This window comes from Nematolebias whitei, chromosome 18 (genome assembly GCF_014905685.2).
Source record: "Nematolebias whitei isolate Nwh7 chromosome 18, NemWhi1, whole genome shotgun sequence".
Taxonomy (NCBI): domain Eukaryota; kingdom Metazoa; phylum Chordata; class Actinopteri; order Cyprinodontiformes; family Rivulidae; genus Nematolebias; species Nematolebias whitei.
This window is the reverse complement of record NC_056515.1, coordinates 21,318,004-21,325,006: the sequence shown is the minus strand read 5'-3', so window position 1 is coordinate 21,325,006 and position 7,003 is coordinate 21,318,004.

The following is a 7,003-nucleotide window of genomic DNA, read 5'->3' as shown; positions in this document are numbered from 1 at the left end:
TTTGTTCTGATGCATCTTCTTCATCCTGGAACCATTGGGTCACCTTTCCCCACAACTGACTACAAACTCTATCGGTTTCAGCTCCCTCCCTGGCACAATCAATGATTTTTACACCTTTGTAAATAAACAGTGTAAACATGTTTGAGTATTGGTATCTTTTCTCTTCAGTCCTTATATCTGGGTATAGCCACAAGTATTGCACTTGGGACACAATTAAAGACCTCCCTTGATATGGACTGTCTTGGTGACCTTCATAAAGGGTGTAGGTGCCCTCAAGTACACACACAAATCAACAGCAGGTCACTGTGATGTGTGCATGCCATTAAAATTGAACAATTCAACAATTTTCTGGGTCCTTATTATTATTTTATTTTTTTTGGCAGTGTGCATACTTTGGCATTGGGTTACATATTTTGCTGTTTAGATTTAATCACCATTATAAATATAATTAATATGTATAGCTTAAATTAAAGAAAATATAACTTTGTGCGATATATATGTATCCCCAAAGGGATAACTTGGGAAAAGTTTAATGTGTCATGAGTCTGTGCCTGAAAATCTTGTTTCTGTGTCATGGGTTTACAATACACCAATGTTCTGGAGAAGTAATTTGTGGATGAACTGAAAGGTTGAGACTGGCAAAATGCAATGGGAAAAAGAAAACAAGAACATTTAAAAATGCCAGATGCTGAGACACAGAAGATACACTTGAATGTTTGTATCTGTGCCACCAATACATAGAATTAATTGGACCAGCAAGCGGTTTGGATATAAAACAATTTAACAGTGCAGGTGTCATGGTTGGGTGAAAACAGAATCTAATTGTGTTTATCTCATTTTAGCTCCAACTGTTTACATGCATTTCCAACATGTAATCTCATCCAGCTTGTAACCTTTAAATGTCCTGCACATGGGCATATTTGTCTGGCAGAGGTTATTTTGCAAACAGAATTTGCAAGAGGGAAGAATTAGAGTTATTCTTAATGACAGCACAGTATATTTTAGGCATATTAGCTATTAAATAGTGTATTTTCTGAACAGAATACAGAAAACAATTAGAAAAACAAATACAATAAAAATGTATTTATTATGCAGTACTACTAAAGTTTTTATTTTAAAATTAGTATTTCTAGTAGCTTTAAAAATAAGTCTAGAATTCATTAATGGTTCTTCAGCAGCTGACAACCTTCAAATTTTTATATGCAGTCTGTCCAAAGCAATCCAGAAAAATGTGTGAATCATTTATTTATTTATGAAAGCCAGTACAAATGTAATTTGCTTTAAAAATAGAAACAAATGGAACAGTTTAAGTTTATTGTCTGACAAATGCACACACTGAAAAATAATAGTTAGGAATTCTTATAAAAAATGTTTTGATTTGGGTGTAACTTGGTAAATAGCCAAAGCCAGCAGTGTGTAAGAAGATGATTTAATTTCCATTGAGCTGTTATGTCTAAAATGGGAACAAACTGTCATAAAATGCATCACAAATGAAGTGATAGTGTTATCAGGCAGTTGCCAGAAGGTTCACCGTCGCCTTAATGAACTTGAAGACAAGATTAACAGCACCTAACAAGGTTGAGTCAGGTCCTCTGGATGTCTTTCTCATGTCCTCTTGTCCAGAAGACCTGACTCAATGGTGTTAGATTCATCTATGTGGATTATTGAGCATGCATCAGAATAAGATTAACAGCACTTGACGGAGTATGATAGGGGTCACACTGTGGGTTTTCATGAGGTCGGACAGTTCTGTTGCACCACTTCTTGGCATGTGGGATGTCCAGATGCCACGGTGGTCCAATGTTAGAACCTATTCATATGTGAAGGCACCGAAGTTGAATCACAAACTGTTTTGTGCTCCGAGTATTACAAAAACAGTATTACCAACTGCTCATACCATCCTTATACAGGCATAGGACTGTTTGCAACAATCCGTGTTGAGGACTGCCATGAGTCAAATTACAAGTTTACCGTCTCTTGCAAAGATGGCATTAACTCTATATCTGTGAGGCTTGGACTAATGACGTGGCATCATCTCAGGTTCAGCAATAAATTGTGGATCTGCATCACCACAGATATCTGCTGAGTGTCTGTATGACAAAGTCAAGACAAACCGGCTTTACTCCTGTCATTATGGTGTGCATAGTCATAGGGTATGCATCTAAGCCACCTCTGATAGTGACTTAGGGACCCGGATGGCACAATGTTTTATCAGAGATGCAAACTCGTTCAAAGTTTACAGGTTTTATCTCTCTTACGAGAGCTGTCTGGTACAGTTTTCCACAAACACAATTCATGTCCACACAATTTTTATGGACTGCCTGCATCCGACTGAGGTCCTCCTGTGGCCAGCCAGATCCGATGATCATTTCCCAGTCAGACATGAGGGATAAGCTCAGACGTCAACTCAGACTCTGTGCTGATCTGCTGGATCTTAATGGGAACAGCTGTGGGTAAACTTGCCACAGCAGAGGACAGAAAGAATGTATGACTCCATTCTGCTGCTTGCACAGAGGGGGTACAACACCCTACTGATGTAGACTCATCAGTGGGCCTGTACTGTCAACTCTGATATCCATTTAATCCGATATCATTGTAACACAGCCCCATCACCTTTTAACACATGCAGCTTCATGCCATGTGCTCAATGTCTTATAAGTGAGGGCATTTTCTCCATTCAATAACTCTGAAATTAATGCACAAACATTTGTTCATGGCCCTGTGCAGCATAGGGTGCTTGTTACAAATATGTGGACTAATCAATCACGGGTTTCAATATTCTAGAGTACATTACAATAATAATTACCAATATTTGTTACTCCTTTATTGTATTGATTCTGTTGTCTTGAACAAAACAATTGCATATGACTAAAGCAAACATAAGGCCTGCACACAAACCATCAAGAAGACTGGGAAATAAGAAAAAAAAAAACAAGTGAAAAGAGAGTATCTCAGTGGAGATCAGGAACACCTGTCTAGTTTTTTTTTTTTTTTTGTGAACAGCATGTTTTTGGAACTGTGTGCTGGTTTTAGTTAGTTATTCACAAAACAACAAAAGAACAAAATAATCAAACCAGTTTTATTGTAGATGCATGTTTTGTGCCCACTCTGAAATACAAAGTAGGGAATGGTGTTTAAGAAACATGCATAATTACATTTAAATGCAATTGCTAATTTGTATTTTTTTTTATTTTTATTATTATTATTATAAACCCTAATCAACTGTAGCATTTAATCAAATGCTATGATGTGGAATAAAATCTGCTTATTTTTTCCAGAATTTTAGTAATTAAAGATTGCTTCTCGCTGAACACTGATTTTCTGACTCAAACTCGGCACTAGGAACAAAGTTGATTATGATGATTTAACCTTGTACCCTCTGACAAACTGGAAGTATCTTGCACACACATGCTTACCATTACACACATTAAACCACCAGTAGAAACAATTAATTGTTTTGCGGTGCACTCCAATAAATAAGTTTTGTTGGATTTAATAAGCTTTGCTCTCTTTTTTTTTTCTTTCTCCTAGCTAATTACATTTAATAAAGACAGGGATCTTTATGAAAATCCCTGCTTTTATTTTACTTCATTTATTTATTTATTTATTTATTGCTGTTAATGTTTTGTAAGTGTATTCTATAGATTTGTTCCCTTTCTTTTCCTCAATGCTTTCGCAATGTGTAAAAAATCATCTCTAACTTGACAGTTATATTTATATCCTGTTTTTACTCTTAGACTCTTAGTTCCATTTCCTTTTAATTAACAATTTTTTATTTATTTAAATGTGTTTATTTATCTTTCTGTTTACTGCATTATTCTATTGTTCATTGTGTCTAATTTAACTATGTACTGTAGAAACAGTTTGTATAGGTACATTGTTTCCTACATGTGTGTAGGAGAGTGTCAAATAATGTAGATCCAACAAACATAGATGTAAGTCTGGCATAAAGTCTGCTGTTCATTCCCCTTCGGATGTTCAATCAGGTGTGACTCATGGTGAATGGGTTTTGGAGGACAAATAGAATTCACTGTTAGCCGTCATGCTGACAAGCTTGTCATGTTCTTCCTCTGTAATTGTCTTTCCATTTCTCCGCAGGTCAGAAGAGAGCCAGCTGAAATGTGTAGTGTTGCATTTAAGGCTCCCTTGATGAAAGACAGTATATGGAAAGGACATTTTTTTAAGAGTCCTATCACATGCGATCAGGGATTAGGTCAGGTTTGGTCAAACTAAACTAAGCACATTTCCAGATTCCTGACTGCTAAATTTTAAACCCCAGACCATCCTGATATCATGGACATCTTAAGAGAAGATGTTATTTGATGATATTAGATATTTGAAAAAGGAACAATGAGAAACTCTTGTATATTTTGATGCCACTCCACTTTTCACCTGTATAGGCTTCAGAGGTGCTGCACAGATCAACTGTTTGGCATCATGGGATACATGTTCAACATAAGCCTGAAACTGGGGAAAGTACCACAGCTATGGGCTGAAGATGACACATCCAAAGAACCTCAGCAGCTAAAGGCCAGTAGCATCGAACTTACATCTGATGAAGACCCTCGAGAGGATGGTCCTCAACTATCTACACCCCCGGTGAGCTCTTTGTTGAATCCTCTGCAGTTTTCCTACCAGCCTGGCATCCCCTGGATGGCATCCATGGGATGATGCCATCACCTACTCCTGTACTGAGCTCTGACCCACCTGGAGAAGTCTGGAATCACTGTGATGATCTTGTTCTTAGATTTCTTCAGTGCTTTTAATACCATCCAGCCTGGACTTCTGAAGGACAAGCTGGAGCGTTCAGGAGTGGACCACCACCTGTCCCAGTAGATACTGGACTACCTCACTGACCACCCACATTATGTGTGGACACGGGGCTGTGTCTCTGATAGGCTGGTCGACAGTATGTGGGCCACACAGGGAACTGTTACTGTTCACCCTCTACACTGCAGACTTCTCTAGACTTCCCAGGCTGCCATATGCAAAACTTAACTGATGACTCTGCCAAAGTCTGCCTCATAACAGGTGAGGACAATTCAGAGTACAGACAGTGGACACAGGACTGTATGGACTGGTGCCAGCAGAAATAGCTTCTGATCAATGCAGGGAAAACCAATGAGCTGGTTGTGGGTTTCTGCAGGTGTGGCCCCACCACACTGACATCAGTGAACATCCAGTGAACCGACATTGGAACAGTGGACTCTTATTAGTATCTGGATGTTCACCTGAACAATAAACTAGACTGGAGCTACAACACTGATGCACTTTACAGAAAGGGTCCGGGTAGACTCTACCTGCTGAGGAGACAGAGGTCTTTTGGAGTACAAGGGGTTCTTCTGCAGACTTGTCTTGACTCTGTGATGCCATTAGCCATCTTCTATGATGTAGTCAGCTGGAGCAGCAGCTTATCAACAGCTGAGAGAAAGCAGTTAGATAAGCTCATCAGGAAGGCTAGCCAGGATGTCCCCTAGACCCAGTGCAGGCGGTGGGAGACTGAAGAACTCTGGTAAAAATAACAATTTTGGACATTGTCTCTCAGCCCATGCATGAATCTATTACCGAAGTTAAGAGTTCCTTCAGTGACAGAGTGCTGCATCCGAGATATACAAAGGAGCGTTATCGCAGGTCCTTCCTTCCAGCAGCTATTAGACTTTATAACAATCACTGATCACAACAAACTCAATGTGTTTACATCCATGCTGTCAATTGCTGTTTTTCTATTTCTTGGACATACTGTTCTGTTTTCTTTTACATGCAAAAACACATATGCATATGTTGTACTTTTTTTACATTATCCTACTCAGTTCACATTTCTTGAATCTGGGAATGCTATTTTTTTTAACTGCACAGTATTTTTTTCTTATGCTGTAAATATGCCCTTACTGTAGAGTCCCATTCATATTATGCTTTTCTGATTTTATATTTTCTACCTTTTTGTGAATCTGTATTGTTTGATTTACTTGTCACATTGCTGCTGATGCACCTGAATTCCCCCACTGAGCTACAAAGTACAATAAAGGTTGTTTCTGTTCTATTCTATTCTATTCTATTCTATTCTATTCTATTCTATTCTATTCTATTCTATTCTATTCTATTCTATTCTTCTATACCCACATCAGCGGCAGTAGAAACCACCAGAAAACATCTTAAACAAGATATTGACCTTAGCAACAGGACCAATTTCACCCCAAAGCAAATCTGTACCCTGCTGGACCTTTGTCTTTCTATAACTTAATTCAAGTTCAATGACAGAATTTAGAGACAGAAGCACATTTGTGTCATGGGCTTTCCAGTATCTCAGATTGTGGCCAATCTCTACATGGAGGAAATGGAATAAAGAGCCCTGGACTCTTTAAAAAAAAAAACAATACTGAGCCACTGGTTTGAATATGTGGATGACACTTGGGTCAAAATCCATGTGACACAAGTAGAAGCATTCAGCAGACACATCAACTCTGTGAACAACATCAACTTTACCAGAGAGGACATCAACGACAACAAGCTGCCTTTTCTGGACTGTTTGGTAACATGGAAAGAGATGGAAGCCTCAACATTGATGTTTACAGGAAACGCTCACACAGATCAGTACCTCCTGTGTGACGCTCACCACCCACTGGAACACAAACTTCCTGTGATTAGAACTTTACATCACCAATATGTCCCCGTAAAGACAAGGGACAGACATACGTCAAAGAAACTCTTAAAACCTACGAATATCCAACTGGACCTTTGTCAACTTTCCAGTCTTTCCATTCTTAGTCATCTCCCAAGGAAAAACAAAAAGAAACAAACAAACTATGATTTATGATGCCAAATTAACTTTTATATTTGCAAGTACCTAATTTTGGGTGAATCACAGTCCCTGTTGTTATCTTATTATCTCTTGATTTTTTTCTTTCTTCAATGGATCAAGGAGGTTATTAATGTCCCTTGATCCTTAATTAAAACACGTAATATATGTTGGGACACATTTGCTAGTAGACTAGTTTACATTATC